Consider the following 22,415-nt stretch of genomic DNA (forward strand, 5'->3'; position numbering starts at 1 on the left):
ATACTTAACTCATGTAAGCACAGTTAACTATTGGGAGACAGCAAATGTTAATCACAAAAGCGGAGAAGCAGGATTCGCCCTAATCTTGTCAAGATAAGAGGAACAAGAATCTGTTTGAAACCAGCACAGAAACTGCTGAGTCACCCCACAAAGGACTGCCCGTGCTCCAGAAAGAAAGGTGAAAAGGGCATTGTGATGAAGAGTACGGATCTTCATTGGAAAGACCCGAGAGGAAGAAGAGGAGCCTTCCTCAGTGCGACCACCAGGACACACCACTCATGTGTGACACATATGCTAATGATATTAATGACTTCCAAGAACTGATTTCTATAACCACCCCTATCCCAAAGAATGTGATGAATATTCATGAATTTTACCCATAATATCGTGTTGTAGGAAGTGCCGTGTGTGTGTGTGTGTGTGTGTGTGTATGTGTGTGTGTGTGTGTGTGTGTTTTTGGAGGAGAGATCCCCCACGTATCCGGCGCTGAATAAAGCAAATACCCACTTCTCTGACTGTCTCTGAAGTGCCTCTTGGCCCAGTTTGGGCGATTCGGGATCCCAAAAAGCTGCCAGGGATCCCAAAATCTCCAAAATCCTGTCAGGGATCCCAAAAACCCCATCAGGAACACCCCCAAACCTGCTGGGACAGGTCCCGCATGGTGGCCAGGACTGCAGACCCCAAAATCCTGAAAGGGACCCTAAAAACCCCATCAGGGATCCCCTGCGGCACAGGTCCCGCATGCAACCCCAAAAACCCCCAAAAATTCATCAGGGGGTCCCAAAAAGCCCTCAGGAACACCCCAGGAACCCCAAAACCTGGCTGTGACAGGTTCTGCGTGGTGGCCAGAACTGCGGACCCCAAAATCCCATCAGGGACACCCCAAAATCCTGTCGGGGACCCCCTCCCGTGTTGGGGACAGTCCTGGGGTGTCCCCCCATCCCCTCCCGGTTTGTCCCTTGTCCCCCTCCCGTGCTGGGGACAATCCGGGGGTGTCCCCCCCATCCCCTCCCAGTGCATCCCGTGTCCCCTCCCGCCTTGGGGACATTTGGGGACACCCCCGTCACCCAGGTAGCCGCACGGCCACGTCCCGGCCGATGCCCGAGGAGCAGCGGTGACAGGGACAGTGCGCGCCGGGGGGGCGGCCATGGCTGTCACCCCCCCACCCCGGGCAAAGGCGCTCACGTGGCACCGGGACCGGGATCAGGATCGAGATCGGGGTCAGGATCAGGGTCAGCCACCCCCGGGATCGGGGTCAGCCACCCCCGGGATCGGGATTGGGGTCCGAACCTTAGTCAGGATCGGGGTCAGGATCGGGATCAGCCGCCCCTGGGATCGAGATCGGGGTCAGCCACTCCCGGGATCGGAATTGGGATCGGGACAGGGATTAGGATGGGGGTCCACGCCCCCGGGATGGGGGGAGATTTGGGGACATTCTTGGAGACAGCACAAAGTGTGGGGGGAGCTCGGGGGGCCGCCCCCTCTCCTGGGGACCCTAAATCCCCCCCTCCCCACCCCAGGGGACGCTGGGGACCCCAAAACTTCCCCTCCTCGAGTGGCCAGAGCGAGCTCTGCGCTCCGGGACCGGACACCGGACACTCCCTGGACCGGGCTCCGCGCTCCGGGACCGGACACCGGACACCACGTCCAACACCTAAATGCGGACCGGCCTTCTTATTTGCATAACCCCGCCCACCAGAACGACAAACCACTGGGCAATACCAGCGTAATTTGCATGACCACGCCCACAAGCCCACACGCCACACCGAGCAGGGCCCACCTATTTTACATAACCACGCCCACCGCCTGCAAACGCACGGCGGGAAACGTTCCGCTATTTCCATAACCACGCCCACCCACGCCCACCAATCACACCGCGGTATTCCCCTTGCATTTTGCATAACCCCGCCCTCATCCTGGCCACGCCCAGCACCGGCTGCAGCCGCCGCCAGTCGCTGTTGCCTCCCAGTGCTCCCAGTAAGTGCCGTACTGGGAGGGATCGTGCTCCCAGTTCCTTCCCGGTGCTCTCAGTATCGGTCCCAGTGCCGCGCGGGGCGGGGCCGCTTTGGGAACCCCCCCAGGGCACAGCGCGGCTGCTCTGGGGTGTCGGAACCTGCCCGGGCCGGGGCGGGAGCGGAGGAGCAGCAGGAGGAAGAGGAAGGAGAGAGGAGGTGAAGAGGAGGAGGAGGAGGAGCAGGAAAAGGAGGAGGAGGAAGAGGAGCAGGAAAAGGAGGAGGAGGAAGAGGAGCAGGAAAAGGAGGAGGAGGAAGAGGAGGAGCAGCAGCAGAAGCGCGCGGTTCCCCCGCCCGCCCGCTGAGGCCGCAGCTCCCCCGGCTCCGGCAGCATCGCCCCCCCGCATCCCGAGGTGAGCGGGGAGGGGGAGCTCGCCCCAAATCCATCAGGGGTCTCCGGGAGGGTTTTTGCGGGGCAGGCGATGTTCGGAGCTTGCAGGAGCCCAAAGCTGAGCCGCAAATGGCCCTTGGGGGGGGTGTGGGGGCGATATCGGTTTTGGGGATCCCCGGGAGAGCCGGGGGGGAGCGCGGGAGCCCCGGAGTAGGGAGAGCGGAGGGGGGCGATTCCGGAGCCGGGGGACCCCCTGCAGCCTGGAGGGGTGGGGGAGGCTGGAGATGAGTGGGGTCCGGGCCCCTCGACACTGAAAGGAGCGGCGACTTCTCGAGCTGGGCTCGGGCAGCGGAACCACCAAACCCAAGGCGCTCAGGCCTTGTTTTCCCCCAGAGCAGGATTTCCCATTGCCAAGCCGTGGCTGGATGGAGGAGGAGGAAGCCGCGAAGAAGAGGAAGATGCCCCGGGAGCCCCAGGCAGGTGAGGAGGAAGTCAGTGCCCCTTTCCCTTCTCTCCTGCTCCATCTCCCAGCCCAGCATCGCCCCCGGCTGCAGGACAACCCCGCTGCCGACACCGTCCTGCCGGGGATGGACTGGGGGGATCTCCTTCCCCTTCCCTGTGGCACAGAGGCAAATCCCATCCTCTCCTTGTCCTTCCTCCACCAGACAGGAAGCTGAGCACGGAGCGCAGACAGGACAAATCCCCGTGGCAGAAGCTGGTGGGAGAGGCCGTTTTGAGTGGCTCCACGGGGCAGGAATCTAAGGAGGAGGAAAAGCCCCAGAGATGCTGCACAAGGAGGGGCTGCAAACACAGGCCAAGGAGGTCCAAGGAGGAAGGCGGCCGGAGATCCAGCCAGAGCTTGGAGCTGGGGGTCCATGAACAGCTTCACAATGGGGAGAAGCCCCACAAGTGCTCAAAATGTGGGAAGGGCTTCAGGTGGAAGTCCAGACTGATTGTCCACCAGAGAATCCACACCGGAGAGAGGCCCTACGAGTGTGGGGAGTGTGAGAAGAGCTTCAGAGACAGCTCCAGTCTGATCTGCCACTGGAAAATCCACACAGGGGAGAGGCCCTACGAGTGTGGAGAGTGTGGGCAGAGCTTCAGCCAGAGCTCCAACCTGATTGTCCACCAGAGAAGCCACACAGGGGAGAGGCCCTACAAGTGTGGGGAGTGTGGGAAGAGCTTTGGCCGGAGATCCAGCCTGTGGGCACACCAGCGGACGCACACAGGGGAGAGGCCCTACGAGTGTGGGGAGTGTGGGAAGAGGTTTCCAAGGAGCTGCAGTCTCCTCAAACATGAGCAGAGTCACACGGATGAGAGGCCCTTCCGCTGCCCCGACTGCAGGAAGGGCTTCCAGCATAACTACACCCTCATCATCCACCGGCGCATCCACACCGGGGAGAGGCCCTACGAGTGTCCCGAGTGTGGGAAGAGCTTCTCACAGAGCTCTAACTTGACCCAACACCAATGGAGGCACCGCTAAGGGAAGCCCTGCGAGTGCCCCGAGTGCGGGAAGAGCTTCGTGCGCTGCTCCAGCTCCATCCCCCGTGGGAGGATCGGCGTTGGATGATCCCCAGTGACCCCCGATGGGCAGAGCCCCAGAGCTCCGTGGTGCTGGTGATCTGTGTGGGAAGACACCAGGCTGGGGGGCTCCGCCTCTTCCTGGCTCCCAGTGGCCTTGATTTTCTTTTCATTTGTCCTTTCAAAAAACCCAAACCCAGGGTAAAAATAAAGGTGTTGAACTAAGACATGGATGGGGACGTGGGGGGATCTTCCAGGGGATACGGGGGATGCTGGCTTCAAGGGAGTTGAGGGTTCCTGGTGATTCATTAAATCTCGATATCCATGGACAAAGACCCTCTAACTAATTAAAGTTAGAAAGTGGTATGTTTATTCAGGCACCAGTGGGGGGGCATGGGAGTAGCCTCCTAAAGACATGCCAGCCAAGTACAAGGTTTCTTGTTCTCTATTTATTACTCAAAGTTTTACATCTTCTGCATATGTATGACCCCAGCACCTCCCATCCTCCGCTTTGTATTAAAATGAGATCGTTGGTCTTTCACGCATGCACAGCTTCTCTGTTGAATTGGGTTGGTGGTCTCAAATTGGGTCAGTGGTCCTGAAAGAGGAAGTCAGGAATGTCTTCCTCACAGTGACCTTTTTACCTCCTTGCTGTTGGCAGGCCTTCATGACCTCTTGGCGCAGCCCAAGATCTCCTACTTTTGATTAATTATTATGAAACCCAGGTGCTGTTCTTGGTTCTATTAGTTTAAATATCTTTTGATGACAGTTCATTCATTTGGTTTCCTTCTATAAACAAAACTTAAAAATATAATGGCAAATAATACATCACTTAGCTCTAGCTTAGGCATCTACTAAGCATTAACTTATCTTTTGTTTTTCTACTTTGTGTCTTAATCAATACGAATTTCTTCTAACTCTTAGCTAAAATTTTGACTTTTTAGAACCTTGACTCAAACACCTAAGAAAGCAGCATTTCTCTCAGGTTTGCTATAGCATATGCGCAGGGGCACACACGCAGACAGAAACAATCAGTGCAAGCAAGGTTCCTGTGAAAAATCCCCCTCAGAGGTCAGTGAAATCCTCACTTTGGAAGCTTTTTCCTCTCCTGCAGGGCACAGGATCAGGCCTCGAGGAGTGAGAGTATCGGCCCAGGACACATCGTGGTTTGGCGATCTCCAGGTATAGCAAACCTGAAGGTTTGCTGGCTCTGAGAGGCCCCCTCTGTTGGGGAAGATGAAACAGGAAAGCCTTATAAATATGATTGCCTGACAAAAGATTTTGGGAATATGAAAACTATAAGCGACATCGAAATGAAAGCCGCTTTTGAAATACCAAGTCTTAGTTACTGAACAACTGGAAAACAATGGTATGGCCGACTGAAGGTAATCCCCTCTTGATTGAACAATACCCTCTGCTTGCAGGCAGGTCCAAGGGTCAGAGCAGACCCTACTAGCTCAGCAGAAGGGGTCCAAAGAGTAGTTTTTAGAAGTTAAGATGTAACACTCTATGGTAATATAAGAACTCTTATAGGCTGTATGTAAATGCTATAGGATTTGTATCTTGTATTAGATTGGTTAGTGACAATTAGAATATTCAGTACAGAAGATGATTTATTGTATTGTAACCAGGACTTCAGACACTCTTACTCACACTCTCTTACACACTCTTACTACTTCTTCTTCACTCTCATTCCTCTCGCTCTCTCTCTCTCTTTACTTACCCGCTTACTCTCTTGCTCTCCTGGGCCTGCTCCGAGCTGAGTCTGGCAGCTCTAAGCAGTGCCCCTATACCCACGCCCTTTGCAATAAACCGCATGTTCCAAGATCTGACTATAGAGATCTCTCGTCACCGTCCGTCTATGCCCGGTCCAGACTGAACCCCACCCAAGCTCTCGCAGTCTGGCGCCCAACGTGATTGCCGAACCCACACCCATCACCCACAGTCTGGCGCACAATGTGATTGAAGGCCCGGTTCAGCTTTTTCCATCTGTGGGAGACTTCTCCATGGACGGTAACTAAAAGACCAGTTATAGCCACCTAGAACGTGTCGTGTGCACGGCATACTGTTGCTGCGCATCGTAAAAGCCGGAGCTCTATAATTCTGCCGAGGCAGCCCTCGAGCACGGGGATTACCTGGAGCTCTTGGAGGGAATTGCCTGGCAGTCCTCGAGCACAGGCGGCCGCTGCTGCGCAGCGGCTCCCTGGAGCTCTTTGAGGAAGTTTGCGTGGCACCCCTTGAGCACGGACACGCTGCTAAGCAGTGCCGACCGGAGCTCTACGGAGGGACCCTGCCGCGCGCCCCGAGCACAGGCGAGTAGTGCTCAGCACCGCCCGCGCTGGAGCTCTCAGTGTGGACCCACCCGTGAGGTCCTGAGCACGGAAAGCCGTTGCCAAGCGACGCCTAAAACCGGAGCTCTGAGAAAGGACCCAAAAGCAGCGTCCTGAGTGCCGACTGGAGTGCCTGGCCAGCCCCCCACGACGGACCTCTGACTAAGGACACTGCTCCTGCGACATCATCTAAGTGAGTATCATACTGGTCTAATAATGGGACAAACCCACTCTGCCCATGACAGAGATCTCTATAAGCAACTTAAGCATTTACTTATAAGCTCCGGTCCAAGTCAATTACCTGAACAGGAGCTAAAAAAATCTTTTAGAATGGACTCGAGTTAATTTCCCAAATGCTGACCGTTCAGCCATCTTTACAAGAGACTTCTGGGACACAGTTGGGGTTAAGCTCTTTAATAATGTCTCCTACCGGGATATGGCAGCTGCGCAGCTGCTCCCAGCTTGCAGAGCGCTGGTAGAGCTGTTTGCTGCGACGGCGCCGCCCGCAGCAGTCACCCCGCCGAGCCCGGCTCCTGCTGCGAGCCCGCCCCTTGCCACCGCGAGCCCGCAACGGGGCACGGCCCCCGCCCCTCCGCCGGACCTCGCGGCTCCAGTACCCGCGGTCCGGCTGACTTGCGCCGCCCCGCCCCCCGCGCTCGTGGTCCCGGCACCCGTTACCCCGGCCCCAGCCACCCCACCGGACCCTACGGCCCCTCCCACTGCTCCCACCATCCCCGCTCCCGCCATCCCGCTCGTCCCCGCTGTCCCCGCTCCCGCGGTCCTCGCCCTCGGTTCCAGCGTCATCACGGCCCCGCCCCTCGCTTCTACCACCCTGTCCGCCAGCATCATCGCGGCCCCGCCCCTCGCCTCTCCCACCCCGTCCGCCAGTGTCTCCGCGGCCCCGCCCCTTGCCCCTGCCCCCACGTGCCCCCCCCGTTTCCATCACCGCGGCTCCACCCCCCGCTGCTGCCGTCATTGTTACCCCACCCCCCGCTGCTGGCATCATCATGGCCCCGCCCCCCGGTGATACCTTGGCGAGGGTGGCGGCTACACCCCTGCTACCTACGGGTGCTACCGCTCCCCCAGCCGCGCCTGTTATGGCCATGGCTGCCATTATAGCCGGCCCTCCGCAAAGCCAAGCGGCGACCCTTCTTCCAGCCCCCCAGGTCCTCCCCCCCCAACACGGCGCCGATGGTAGCCAATGTTCCATCCGCGTCCGTCGCTGCCGCGTCTTCACAGTCTCCTGCCGCTCCCGAACCACCGGTGCCGACAGCGCCTGTCACGGCCGCGCTGGCGCCCTCGGCACCCCCTGTGCACGTTACCGCAGGAACCCTATCCCCCTACCCTGCCGTTCAAGCGCACACAGCACGCCCCGAGCTGTCCCCCGGCCCCGTGGCAGCACAGACGTCTATGTCTACTCCCGTCCCTGCTGGCGTTCCTGCGCAATTCCCCGATCCTGGCACACCATCGCTCCCGCTGGGACGCAGAGCGCCCCAGCCCCGCGAGCCACTTGGTGCCGGTGCCGCAGCGTCTGCACGGATGTCTGCAGCCTCTTCCGTGCCTGCCGCTGCCCCAGCCCCGTCTCCCGGCACCGCCGCTCCAGCAGCGCCGTTCCTGCCCGCCCCAGCCCAGCCTACAAGCTCCCAGCAGCAGCACGCCGCGATCCAGCCGCCGGCCCTCCTGCCTCCCGCCGCCCCGGGATCATCTCCTGCCAACAGGGCAGCCCTGCCGCCGCCGCCCACCTCCGTGGCCCCAGACCGGATCCTGCCGTATCCACTGCAGCCTCCCGCTTCTCAGCTGCTGAATAGTGCGGTCCCACCGCCACCGGCATCCATGATCGTCCCATCGCCCCCTTCCTCGACCGCGGCTGCAGCTCCAGCCCCTGGTTCTGCAGTCCTGCCATCTCCCACTCTGCCCGAACCGCCCGCCATCACAGCCTGCCGCGTTGACCTGATGACGCAACCCACGCATGCGCAATTGCTGCAACTCCCTGACCAGCGATATCACTCCGCTCACACTCCTCCAACCACAGCACCGCTCCCGGGACCAGCCGCACATCTTCCCGCGGCTCCGGCGCCTGCCCCCCTGACTCCGCCGCCGCTTCCCGGAACCAACCCAAGCAGCACCGAATCACGCCCGCACTCCCTCGAACACCCAGCCGCGCTATCGCCCTCTGCGCTCCTGACACCGAATGGGACTACTTTGTATCACCAATCGATCGCACTGCCACAGCCAGGCACACAAGCCGTGCAACGAGGAGGGGGAGGGTGGAATATGACACCTGCTTTTATAAATACAGGACAGACTGAGAACTATTCTGCCCCTGCAAATGCCAACACCTTAATCCCAATACAAAACAATTCCAAAAAAGAATTAAGTCTGTTCCCAAACAGCTCTGGTGTACCCCCAGTGTTTGGGACAGATTTCTCAACCCAAAATGAGACACTAAACCCTGAAAATTCGCCAGCATTAATCCCAAAAGTAGAAAACCCCCAAAAATGTTTTAATAATTTTCAATTAACAGACTGGCATGAAGTCAGACGCCAAATTTGCAAAGAGGAAAATCTAAATCCTTTAACTATGCCTGTACTATTCAGCCAGCAAGCTGGTGGTCCTAGAACATGGCAAGCTATCCCACACCATGAGATTAAAGAGTTGCAGAAAGCAATAAAGGACAGTGGTATCTGCTCACCGTATCTTAAGCAACTGCTAAAAAGTACCCTAAAAGGAGCACATCAAACTTTAAAACGCATTTTTAATCAACAGAAAGGGGGGAAAGCCCAGGCTACACCTCAAAGAAGGTTGAATAAAACCTTGTATGTTTTTAATTTCTTGAACAGCTCTGCAGAAGAGCCTGACACCCTCATTTTCAGACATTTCTTAAACAACAAAAAAGCAAAACTGAAAGAGCACCCCCCAGTTTTTAAGAATTTGGAATCAGGAAAAATAGAAAGACCGTATGATCTTATAATGTGGGGAAAGGGATTTGCATGTCTCTCCACAGGTGAAGGAACCAAGTGGATTCCAGCAAAAAACGTGAAGCCGTACCACTCATCAAAGCCTGCCGACGCCTCCACACCAGCCAGTGACCCTGCAAGTGGAATCCAGGAAGCAAGCACCCAGACCTGAAGTGCGCAGATTCACCAGAAGAAAGCGATCTGCCAAAAACAGCTCAAGAAAATAATGGAGTTTTCTCATTTGCGCGCATGCATGTGGCTTTTATTCTTATGTTTTTGTTTTTGTAGTGAAGCTTTACCTGTAAATCAACCAAAGACAAATGTTTGGGTTGCTTTTAGCCAAGTCCGCAGGCTCTGATACCATCTGTCTATCTGACACAAGCCCTGACAAACCTTTTCCAACCAGTTTAGTTGGAATACCTTTTCCAGAAGGTTTTGATAATGTTACTCTTGATAAGTACTGGCCATACGACGATCATCATGTATCTCCAACTCCCAGCCATAGACACCAAACTTATATTGATATCTTTTATTAGCACATGGGCATGGCTGTGAAGATTTTGAAGGATTATGCTGTATGAACTTATCCGATCATTCTGTTTCCATTCACAAACAGTTACAAAACCTAAGGGACCTAGCTAACCAAATTCCAACAGATGACCCGTCTTGGCTAGACAGTTTGTTTGATGGTTGGAGCTTTGCACCTTGGCTAAGGGAACTCTGTAAAATAGGCTTGATTATTCTAGTAGTAATAATTATAGTTTTAGTAGCAGTACCTTGTATACTTCAGTGTGTGCAAAAAATAACGAGTAGGACGGTGTCTAATATCTTAGTTGTTCATCAGAACGGGGTGAGATGTTGGGGAAGATGAAACAGGAAAGCCTTATAAATATGATTGCCTGACAAAAGATTTTGGGAATATGAAAACTATAAGCGACATCGAAATGAAAGCCGCTTTTGAGATACCAAGTCTTAGTTACTGAACAACTGGAAAACAATGGTATGGCCGACTGAAGGTAATCCCCTCTTGATTGAACAATACCCTCTGCTGGCAGGCAGGTCCAAGGGTCAGAGCAGACCCTACTAGCTCAGCAGAAGGGGTCCAAAGAGTAGTTTTTAGAAGTTAAGATGTAACACTCTATGGTAATATAAGAACTCTTATAGGCTGTATGTAAATGCTATAGGATTTGTATCTTGTATTAGATTGGTTAGTGACAATTAGAATATTCAGTACAGAAGATGATTTATTGTATTGTAACCAGGACTTCACACACTCTTACTACACTCTCTTACTCTACTCACTTCTTCTTCTTCACTCTCATTCCTCGCTCTCTCTCTCTCTTTACTTACCCGCTCACTCTCTTGCTCTCTTGGGCCTGCTCAGAGCTGCAGCTGGCAGCTCTAAGCAGTGACCTGTACCCACGCCCTTTGCAATAAACCGCATGTTCCAAGATCTGACTATAGAGATCTCTCGTCTCCGTCAGTCCCGACCGTCCAACCCACCAGAGTACCCGCACCCCTCAGAGGGAGATTGCTGGTCACAGCCCGCGGCGGCCCAGGAGAGCTCAAAGGGTCTCCTTTTGGGCCGCTGTTGAGAGGGTCACAAGAGAGTGGGCTTCAGCCATAATGATGTTTCATCCCGGCCACAGTTTGGGTCGGCACTTTGTCTGAAAGTGGGAGAGCAGGAATGCTATGCCATTCAGGCAAGAGGAACCTTTTCCAGGGCTGGTCATAAGGAAAGCAGGAGCTCCTCAGCAATTCCTGGGAGCAGACAGTATTTCTGACAAGCTCGGAAAGAGCTGAGCCCAGGTGCTGTTTTCAAAGCCAAGGCCTAACAAGCATTTCTCAGATCACAGTGCAGCCTGGAAAGGAGGAGAGGGGAATGCACCAGCACACTGGGATCCCAGGGATGTCCATGGCCTGGGGTGATGCTGGAACAATGCCAGGTACCCACCAAAGCCACTTTGACCCTGCCCCCTGCAGCTGCACAGAGGAGAGAAAATTTAACCAAGGGTTCCTGGGATAGGATAAGACTGGGAGAAATCCCTCAGAAAACACCAGCACAGGCACAACAGACTCAGCCTGGGCACAGGGAGGGAATTTATTCCCAACCAAATCCCAGCAGCACAAGGAGAAGGCAAAGAAATCTCTCCAACACCTTCCCCCCACCCAGCGCGGATCACCCGGAACGGGGGTCACCAGGGCTCTGCCCAACGGGGGTCACTGGGGATCATCCAACGCCGATCCTCCCACGGGGGATGGAGCTGGAGCAGCGCACGAAGCTCTTCCCGCACTCGGGGCACTCGCAGGGCTTCCCTTAGTGGTGCCTCCGTTGGTGTTTGGTCAAGGCAGAGCTGCTGGAGAAGCTCTTCCCACACTGGGGACACTCGTAGGGCCTCTCCCCGGTGTGGATGCGCCGGTGGGTGACGAGGGTGGAGTTGTGTTTGAAGCCCTTCCTGCAGTCGGAGCAGCGGAAGGGCCTCTCTTTTGTGTGAATGCGCTGATGTTCAAGGAGGTGGGAGCTCCTCTGAAACCTCTTCCCACACTCAGAACACTCGTAGGGCCTCTCCCCAGTGTGGGTGCGCTGGTGTGCCCTCAGTTCGGAGCTCCACCCGAAGCTCTTCCCACACTGCAAGCACCCATAGGGCCGTTCCCCTGTGTGGACCACCCGGTGCCGGATCAGCTCAGAGCTGCTGGTGAAGCCCTTCCCACATTCCCCACACTCATAGGGCCTCTCCCCGGTGTGGATCCTCTGGTGCTGGATCAGGTTGGAGCTCTGCCTGAAGCTCTTCCCACATTCCCCACACTCATAGGGCCTCTCCCCAGTGTGGATCCTCTGGTGTTCCCTCAGGCTGGAGCTCCGGCTGAAGCCCTTCCCACATTCCAAGCACTTGTGGGGCTTCTCCCCACCCTGAGGCTTCTCCCCCAGCTCCGAGCTCCCCCTGGATCTCCGGCTGCCTTCCCGGCACAGGGGGGCTCTTTCCTCCTTGGATCTCTCTGGGCTGTGTTTGCAGCCCCTCCTCATGCGGCATCTCCGGGGCTTTTCCTCCTCCTCCATCCGGCCACGCCTTGGGAATGACAAATCCTGGACTGGGGAAAAAACAAGGAGTGAGCGCCTTGGGCTGGGGGCTCCTCCTGCCCAGGTCCATCACCAGGCATCTTGTGTCCATAAAAACCTCCAAAACACCACGATTCAGACCAAAATGCCCCCAGACATCAAGACACAGACACAAAACTCCCAAAACATCAAGATTCAGATAAAACACCCTCCAAAATATAACATTCAGCCCCCACAAAAAAACTAAAGCACCAACATTGAGACCAAGAAACCTCAGAAACACCAAGATTCACCCACGGGAAAATCGTGGATCCCCCTCCCTGATCACCTGCTGGATCGGGGGGGGGCAACACTCCTGGGGCTGGGGGGAGGCTGCAGATACAGCGAGTGCTGGAACCTTGCGGTGCCTCCTCTTCCTGCTCCTCCTCCTCCTCCTCCTCCTCTATCCCTACTCTTCCTCACTCTCCTCTTCCTCACACTACTCCTTCTCCTGCTGAATCCCACCTGCTGCTCCCACGTGCATCCTTTCACCATTCTCGTCTCCAGCCCTGCTCCTCCAGCCTTTCTCCTCCTCCCCCCAGGCCCAGCACCCACCCCTGGCTCGCTCTGCCCCCCAGAGCTCTCGCATCCCACAGCACCAGCAGGGATGCAGCTACGGCAGCTCGGGCTGCGGCAGCGCTGGGCTCTCGGCCGCTCCTGCCCGCACTCGGCCCCCGCCGCAGCCACTTCTGCCAGCACAGCACGGGCCGGCCCGGCCTTGGCGCTCCCCCCCTCCCACCTCCCCAAATTCCCCTCGCGGGGGGCGCCAAGGCCGGGCCACACGGGGGCTCCAGCTGGGGAGCGCCGGGCGCTGCGGCTCTGCCTGGCAACTGCTGACTCACCAGCGCCGCGCCTTCTGATTGGCTGAGCGCTGCCTGAGGGCCGCGCCTGCACCAAGGGGGGACACCCTGCTCCAGGGGGGATGGCCCGAAAACCGGGCACCCCCAGCCAAGGAACAACAGCAACGCCTCCCTACAAACACATGCTCTCAATCTGCTCGGACACAGCCACACCGACTTGGACACAAGCAAGTGACACCAGAAACCATCAGCTCCACAAAATGGCACTGAATGACACACACTGCTGCTCAGCCAAGCTCCTGCTCAATTCCTCAACTTCCAGAACAACAACAAAGCCTCAACACAACCACGGACATCGTGTCCTATACAAAAGGGGACAATGTGGAGGCAGTTTGCACATTCTCCCAGAGCTAATTAAGGACACGGACACCCAGCAGGGGTAAAAAGGGAAGTCGAGAAGGGGTCTCAGCAACAGGGGATGGTGTTGGTGTGCTGGGAAAGGATTGGTTGAAGGGAGTGTGCAGGAATATGGTTAAGGCAAACAGCAGCAGGAGGAATCTATGTGGTAAGAAAGGAAAAGGAAGATGGAAAAGAGGAGGAAGAGAAAAAAGTGAAGAATGGGATGTTTTTCAGCACCATCTTATCCTCAGAATTTGCCAGCTGATCCAGATCTTTTGTATCCCCGCGTTCCAGGACTGGGAAACAAAAAGGTTCAGGATTTCAGGGTGTTTCTCTGTGGTGGGGAGCAGCAGGACAGGGCAGCACGGGCTGGGGGCCTGTGGGGAGCTGCGGGGCCGGGCCGGGGCTGTGGGGCAGCCGGGGCTCAGCGCCGGGCACTGCCTGACCCCAACACCCCCCGGGCAGGGCCGGCACTGGCCCCCGGCCCCCAGGAGGCTGCGGGATGTGGAAGGATCAGGATTTTCTCTCCACGATCTTGTTTGGGTCACTGGACAAACGAATGATTGTGCAGAAAGCTCAGCAGCTGTCAGAGGATGAGCACCCACAGGCACTGAGGGGGCTGCTGGAGAGGCACAAGAAGCCCCTGCAGCACTTGGCCAGAAAGGCTCAGCAGGGGAATGCAAGAAGGGATGAGCAAAAGGCCAAGGTGAAGGCAAAGGCCATGGCAGAGTTTCTACAGCCCCCCAGGGATGAACCGCAGGGCCCAAGGGGGCCCCAGCACCCAGGGGACGGCGGCGGCCACAAGCACCTGGCACAGGCATTGCCCTCCTCGGCACGGCAGAGCCCACCCAAACAGCCCCTGCCAAGGAATCAGGGCTCCAGCTGCAGGCCACAAGGACACTGCAAGCACAGACAGCAGCACCCTCAGCACCAGCAAGTCCACCCCTGATGGACATGGATTGTCAGGGCTCTCAGAGCTCCCAGCACACCAGGGACCCACCGCACCAGAGCCCTTGAGAACATTCAGGGCGCCTCTGGATCGAGACGAGGCCGCTCCTGATGGACACAGGGGCCTCTCGATCCACTCCGAATCTGAGACCTAAGGGGGGAAACTGTCAAGAAGTTCTTTGATTATTCAGGCAATAAGTGGGAAAGATGAGCAGGTGTGTTTTATTCAACCACTATCAGTAGATGTGGGAGATGGGTTTGAAACCCATCAATTTCTGTTTGTTCCTAATTGTGATTGTAATTTACTGGGAAGGGATTTGGTGGCTGAAGTGGGAATGCAAATTCATATTGTCAAAGGAGATACAGAGGCTAATGCTGCTGTACCTTGGTGTCAAATGTCTGCCAAGGCCTCTGCTGAAGGGAACCCAGAAGTGTGGGCAGCCCCAGGGAAATAAGGAAAATTAGATATGGAGCCTTTCCAAATTCCTTTGAAGCATCCAGGACAAGTGGTGTCTAGAAGCAATACCCTGTTCCAAGGGAGGCAAGGAAGGGGTTACAGCCTCTTACTGAGGCCCCGCTAAAGGCAGCGCTTCTGGAGCCAGGCATCTCTCCCTACAACACTCCTCTCCTGCCAGCCAAGAAACCCCATCATGGACACCAGAAGGAAAGCACAATTTTCAAGGCTTCAAAAGCAGATTAACTGAGCCTCCTGCCCTGGCCCTCCCAGAAAATAGACTCAGACAGGGGAACTCATTTTACAGGAAAGATCCTTCAGGCCGTTCTGGCTGCTTTAGGAACACAGTGGCACCTCCAAACCCCCTGGCACCCCCAGAGCTCAGGTCGGGTAGAAAGAATGAATGGGGAAATAAAGAAACACCTTCTGAAGCTGCTGAGAGAAACCAAGATGCCACAGGTACGGCTGCTGCCATTGGCTTTGGCAAGAAGAAGAGCCAGACCCAAGGGAGATATTCAATTATCTCCCCTGGAATCCATGTTTGGCATTCCTTACCCTGGGAATTCCCGACCTAGTGGGGGGTGGAGATCAGGGATGTCTGTTTCAAGCAGAGTGTGGCCAGAATCCTGTCTCTTGTGAAATCTCTTCCACAGGAAGCTCGGCTGGCACAGACCCTGCCTTGGCACTTTGCTGCCCACAACATCCAACCAGGACATCGGGTCCTGCCTGAGGAGCGCAAAGAAGCACCACTGGTGGCCAAGGGCGTGGCCCATTCCAAGTGTCCCCGAGCACAGAAACAGCCGCCAGCACAGCTGAACACGGGGGGACCCCTCACCCTCGCCTCAAGCTCTCTGAAGCCCCGCGGATTTGCACTCCCCGGCTGCAGGAGGACCATGCGAGGCCGCCACTGACCCTGCACAGAAGGGGCCGCAGCAGCAGCCAGGGCTCCACAGCGGGGGAAGCCCCGGGGGCTGCCCACAGATCCTCTGCTGAAATAGTCTGGCTGGGCACCTCCTCTGGCATCTCCAGGCACTGGGGGCCAATCCTCGCTGGCACCGGGCGACCTTCAGAGCTTTCTGTGCCTGCACTCGCCACAGCTGCTGCGCGAGACAGCGGGAGAATTCCACTCCGGCTCTCAGTTACACTCACACTCTGGGCTGGGCGGGATTCGATTGATGGAAAATATACCAAGTTCAGAATTGCTTTAAAATTTTATTTCGCTACTCAGGCTTGCTTTGCCTCTGCCTTGGCGAAAGGAATTTGAAAGTGTTTGTTAAGGGATGTTACACCACTCAACAGAGATGAGCTTAACATCTCAACAGACTGGGAACAGCCCAAAAGATACCCAAAAGATAACGCCCATCAACAAAACATCAAGGCCCATCAGCAAACATCAAGGAACAGCTACCCCAGACACTGCCCCCGGCACAGCTGGAGACCCCTGCTCTGGAAAAGGCTGAGAAGGAAATCAAGGAGTGTGCACCTAATTAACATCAGAGGCCAAGCAATCCGGGGCCAATAGGAAACCAAATACTAAGAACTACCCAACTTGGAACCAATGAACATTAAACCGACGGATTTCTATGGGTTTAGACTGTATAAAGTTGAGGAAAAATCTGGTACAACTCGTGTGCCATGGAATGATTTTCTCTGCACACCCGGGCTCTGTGTGCATGAAATGATTTCTGTTGCACATCCTGGCCAGAATAAAGTAATGCCTTGACCCTTAACACTAAAAAGGTCACTGGAGAGTTTTTGTTCTTCCCACAGTTTCAGTGACAAGACTACACAATTAAAATGTTTTTTTTCATAATCCTACTGTGACATTGTCAGCTGGGTTTGGGCCAGGGGTGTGAGAATATATTTTTTGTCATCGGGGAAGAAGTAGAAAAATTTTTATTGGTTTGGATTTTTGTGTGTGTGTGTGTGCGTGGCTGTTAGTGATGGCAGAATTTTAGAATGGGTTTTTCGAGGTTCACATTTAGGTTGCGTTTTGCAAAACTGGAAGAGCTTTAAAGGTGACCCTTTAACTCATAAACAGTTAATGAAACACCATTTTAAAAAAGGGGGAAAAAAAAAGGGAGCGGAGGGGGGAGGGGCACATGCACCTCCTGGGATGGCTGCCCTGGAGGAGAAGCTTCCTTCCAGGCAGCCAGCAGAGGAGCTTTAGAAATGCAAATTAACTCTGCTGCGGGAAGTGTGCACAATGTCCCAGGCTCTCCTTGCCTGCCACAGGAACTGGGCTGATTCCCTCTGCCCCTCACCCCAAGCTCTGCCTCCCTGCACTGACGGAATTTGCATCGCTAAAGGCAGAGCCCACACTGAGCATCTCTGACTCTGCAACAGAAATCCCTGAAGCTGCAAAGGAAAACAGCAAACGGAGAATGTTGGGAGAACTTCACTCACAAAAGCGGGGGGGAATCATCCCTCTCCCCACTCCAACATCTGCTGGCACTCTCTGTGTTATACAGGGTGGGTTTGACCACTGGGCTGCTTTTGCTGACACAAGGTCAGCGAAATCACTTGGGAATCCAAGGATGTGATGATTTAATCAGAGAAAAGCAGTCAATTGATGCATCCCTGGCATTTTTGGGAGCGCCCAAAAATGGGGAAAAGATGAACGGCCACCAGAACAAATCCTACAACACCATGGAGCAGCCCCTGGGAACCCAAACAAATTCATACCAGGTGCCAGAGAACCCACTGATCATTTCAATGCATCATTAGATTACAAGCTGTCCTCCAAATCATAACCAAGCACACAGCTCCAGCTCCTGACCTTCTCACCCACCAATCCACTCCCATGAGCAGCGCCACATTTCACCCTGGGATGGCATCAGATTCTCTTTCAGCAGAAGGACCAGGAGGTTGTGGAAATTAAATGACTCAAACTGCTCTTGGCAAAGAGATGGCAAAGTGGTGAAACAGAGAACAAAGGAAATAAGAAAGCAGTTCATGTACCAGTCCAAATGTGGAAAGGATGGGAATGGGACACGTTTTCGTGGTTCCCTGGCGGACCATGGGTTAAACCAATGCTGTTTCTCCTCTCAGGTGCTGCAGCAACTCTCATCTTTTTACCATGCACCACACCTTGCTCAGTGCAGCTCATTCAGCAGGGGATCAAGGGCATGCAGGTGGCAGCCAGGCCTCCTGACCCAGAAACGGCTACAAAAGGACACAGAATGAGGTCACTGAGAATAATCCCAAAACCAAAGAAGGCCCAGGAAGAACAGATTAAGGCATTTTTAAAGTTTGTAAAGAGAAGGACTGAGAAAATAAGAAGAGGGGGGATTAAAAGGAAAAAAATGAACGTGTCTTTACAAACAGATGCTGTGAATCCCATTGGAGAAAGGAAAAGGAACTTGGAGATAAGGAAGTAAGGAAAGAAAACAGAAAACCATCAGTTTTAGAAAATGTTACTAATTAACACGAACTGCTGCTCAGCCAAGCTCCTGCTAAATTCCCGAACTTCCCGAAGAAGAACAAAGACTTAACAGAGCCATGAATATCGGATGTTCTACAAAGTGGGGGGGCACATTAAGGGGCACATGCAGCAGGCGGATCGGGAAGTCTGTACCTTCCAAGGACCTCAGCCACTGAGGAAAGGGACACGGAGATGCGGCCGGGCAAATCGGCATAAAAAGGAGGCTGCGTCCTCCAACACTTGGACAGACCCCACGGGAAATGCCCCGTGGCCTCTCCCTTTGTCCACGAATAAAGTTACTTTTACACGACTCCTCCGGCTCCTCTGGGGACACAAACCTCTGGCCACGGGAACTTTCCCGCACACTGCCGGCCACGGGGCAGCCACCTCTGTCCTACCCACAGCAGCCGGGACGAGCCAGCGCTGCTCCGGCACCGGCTCCTGCCGAGGCAGCAGCGGGAAGGAGACCGCGGGCAGCCGCTCCCGCAGCGCCCTCACGCCAGGGCGAACACGGCGCCCACACGGCACAACGAACCCGCCACAGCCCCCTGCCGCCCCCTCCGCCCGCAGCCAGCCCCGAGCCCCGCCAGAACCGAGCGCGGCTCCCACCTGCGCTGGGGCCGCCTCCGAGCTCCGCCGCCGCCTCACCGGGCTCCGGCCGCCGCCGCCGCTCCCGGGCCCGCACAGACGCTCCGCCAATGGCGCCTCTGCTGCGCCACGGCCGCCCTGCCGGCGGCTCCGGGCCCGGGCTGCTCCCCGCTCCGACCAATCAGCGCGCCAGAACCACGACTGACGGCAGCACCGCCCAATCGGAGCGAGGGGCGGGCTCTGCACACGGCCCAGCCCCGCCCCGCGCTCCCAGCGCCCCCCGGGCTGCGTGAGGGGAAAGCCGCAGCTGAGGAGCAGCCCTGGAACGGGCCCGGCCCGAGCCGCCATTCAGCTGAGAAGAGAAACAAAGCTCTCCGCTGCTCCCGGCCCGACCTGCCCAGCCCTGCGTGTCGGGTGCCTCCGGCTCCTTGGGAAGCCCTGCAGCCTCGCTACTGCCGCCCCTAATTCGGAGCCTCAGTGCATGGCTTTGATTTCCCCGAGAAAGGGAAAACCGCCCCAAACCCCTTTGGCTGAGTGCACGAGGGGAGAGATTTGTGGCAGAAAACTCCCAAAGTCGTTTATGCCCAGCTTGGGAAGAACAGCCCAAACCAAGCGGATGTCCCACAAACAGGGAACCCCCACAAGCCCCTCCCAACCCCCGGGGCTGGGCTGGCCCTGCCTGGATGCCGGGAGACACCAAAACCGCTCTGTCCCTGCCCTCTGCTGCTGCACAGGGACAGGAAATACAAGGAAAGGCCCAGGAGCTGAGAGAAGGAGCGGGAGAGATCCCACCCCGAGCACCGGCACGGGCACAACAGAGCCAGCCTGGGCCCAGGGAGGGAATTTATTCCCAACCAAATCCCAGCAGCACAAGGAGAAGGCAAAGAAATCTCTCCAACACCTTCCCCCCACCCAGCGCGGATCACCCGGAACGGGGGTCACCAGGGCTCTGCCCAACGGGGGTCACTGGGCATCATCCAACGCCGATCCTGCTCTTTTGGGGGATGCATATTCCTGAGTACAGCCAGATTGTGAGTCCTCTTTACCTGGTTACCCAGAAGAAGAATGATTTCCTTTGGGGCCCTGAACAGCAACAAGCTTTTGCCCAAATCAAGCAGGAAATTGCTCACGCCGTAGCCCTTGGCCCAGTCAGGACAAGACCAGAGTTAAGAACGTGCTCTACTCTGCCGCCGGGAGCAATGGTCTGTCCTGGAGCCTCTGGCAGAAGGTGCCTGATGAGACTCGAGGTCGACCACTGGGATTCTGGAGTTGAAGCTACAGAGGTCTGATGCCAACTACACCCCAACAGAGAAGGAAATCTTGGCAGCCTATGAAGGAATCCAAGCTGCCTCAGAGGTAATCGGCACTGAAGCACAACTCCTCCTGGCACCCCGACTACCGGTGCTGGGGTGGATGTTCAAAGCAAAGGTTCCCTCTACCCACCATGCCACCAATGCCACATGGAGCAAATGGATTGCTCTCATCACACAGCGCGCCTGTATCGGAAAACTGAATCGCCCTGGGATTTTGGAAATAATCACAAATTGGCCTGAAGGTGAAAACTTTGGTCTCGCTGATGAAGAGGAACAAGTGACACGTGCTGAAAAAGCTCCACCGCACAGCCAGCTGCCATCAGAAGACACACGCTGCGCTCTTTTCACCGACGGCTCTTGTTGAATCGTAGGGATGAAACGAAAGTGGACAACAGCTGTATGGAGTCCCACATGACGGGTTGCAGAAGCTACTGAAGGAGAAGGTGGATCAAGCCATCTTGCTGAACTCAAAGCTGTTCAACTAGCCCTGGTCATTGCTGAAAGAGAGAAGTGGCCAAAGCTCTACCTCTGCACTGATTCATGGATGGTAGCCAATGCTCTGTGGGGATGGCTGGAAAAGTGGGAAAAAGCGAATTGGCAGCGTAGGGGAAAACCAATCTGGGCTGCTGAAGAGTGGAAAGACATCGCTGCCTGAGTAAGAAAGCTGGTTGTGAAAGTCCCCCATGTAGATGCTCATGTCCCCAAGAGTAGGGCTAATGAGGAACATCGCAACAACAAGCAGGTAGATCAGGCTGCAAAGATAGAAGCGTTACAGATAGACTTAGATTGGAAACATATTTTTTCCCAGAGCTGGTGGGAGAGGGCCAGTTGTAACCAAAGGAGAAATGCAGGAAATGACTTGGTCGGCCTTGCCTGGAAGAAGGGTAATTTTCTCTAATAATTACTAATCCTTTCCCTTGGCTTTTGACTTTCTTCACAAAGCCATTTGCATCCCAGCTTCAGCACGATGTGAGAAGCCCGGGCTCCCAGAACTGCGTGAAAGATTCCTCCGCAGCAACACTCGGGTGGAAAGGGGAGCGGGGCGCCCGAGCACCCTCTGGGGAAGCCTCCCGCCAGGTGGAATTTGTGCCGTGCCGGGAGAGGAGGAGGGGGGAAGGATGGGCGCTGTGTGGCAGCAGCAGGAAGTCTGGGCCGCAGGACATTCCACCTGCGCCGCTGCCCCGCAATCGGCGGCCGTGTCCCCGGGGCTGCGGCCCTGGCACCGCGTCCGCTGAGCTGCCGACGCTGCGGGAGCTCCCCGGGCTGGGCTCAGGCTCCCGCTGGCACCGGGCAGCAGGCTGTGCTCTCGCTGTGCTCAGCAGCAGCGGAAAATGCCTCTGGACGTGCACGTCTCCTGCTGCTGGGAAGAAGCAAGGAAGCGAGTCGAGAAGTTCTGGTTTCTCTTTGTCCTGCTGGATATTTTAATTTCATTCCACGCTCCAGAGGCAATTGCTGTGCTGGCCTCTGTCAGCTGGTTCTATTTCAAGAGCAGCAGCAACAGGACTGTGTTTGAGCGCTGGCAATGGGGCCTGTATGGCTTTCATTCTCCTCGCCTTCGTGCTCGGGGGCTGGTGGGCATTCCAGTGTGTGCTGATCCTTACGCCTGTGACAAAAAGACTGACTTCAGTGCCATGAAAGCACGGTGGGTAGCCCTGACTGAAAGAGGCAATTGCAGTTTGGCTGAAGAACTTCAGGCGGCAGCCAGAAGGGCACAACAGCAGCCGTGATCTCCAACTCACAGGGCAAAGGCAACAGCAGCATCCCGATGGCGCATCACGGTGAGTGAAAGGGTGCGGAAACGCGATCATTTCTTCCTCTGAAGTTTGGTGCAGGGCAGCCCAGGCAGGCTCTGAGGAATCAGGGGTGTTTGTGGGCGACTGCTGTTCTGCTGGAGAGATTCAATTAGAAAAAGAAGGTGTTCTGCCATTGGTGTCTTGACATCAGTGCTTCGTCAGCAAGACCCGGCTGCTCCGTTCTGCGCTGGGTCCAGTGCAGGCAAAGGGCTGAGTGTGTGAAGTGAGTCCTGTTTTTCAGCCGTACAGCTCTGTCCTGTGCCACTCTCTGCTGACATGAAACAGGAGGGAGCAGGCTGACCTCGGCTGGGTGCCAGGTGCCCACTAAGTGGCTCTGTCAGTCCCTTTCCCAATGGCCCAGGGCAGAGAATAAGATGGAGAACAACCAGCAGGGTGAGATCAGGCAGTTTTATTACAGAGAAAGAAAAGAGGAAAAGAAAAGGAAAGA

At 55.8% G+C, this 22,415-nt stretch overlaps 2 pseudogenes; one reads left to right on the top strand and one right to left on the bottom strand.

Annotated features, from left to right (window-relative positions):
- The first annotated feature begins 2,249 nt into the window (after nucleotides 1-2,249).
- LOC125318777 overlaps nucleotides 2,250-22,415 on the top strand; it is an 84,016-nt pseudogene continuing 63,850 nt past the window's right edge.
- Nucleotides 7,609-12,053, bottom strand: LOC125318694 (annotated as a pseudogene).

This window comes from Corvus hawaiiensis, chromosome 31 (genome assembly GCF_020740725.1).
Source record: "Corvus hawaiiensis isolate bCorHaw1 chromosome 31, bCorHaw1.pri.cur, whole genome shotgun sequence".
Taxonomy (NCBI): Eukaryota; Metazoa; Chordata; class Aves; order Passeriformes; family Corvidae; genus Corvus; species Corvus hawaiiensis.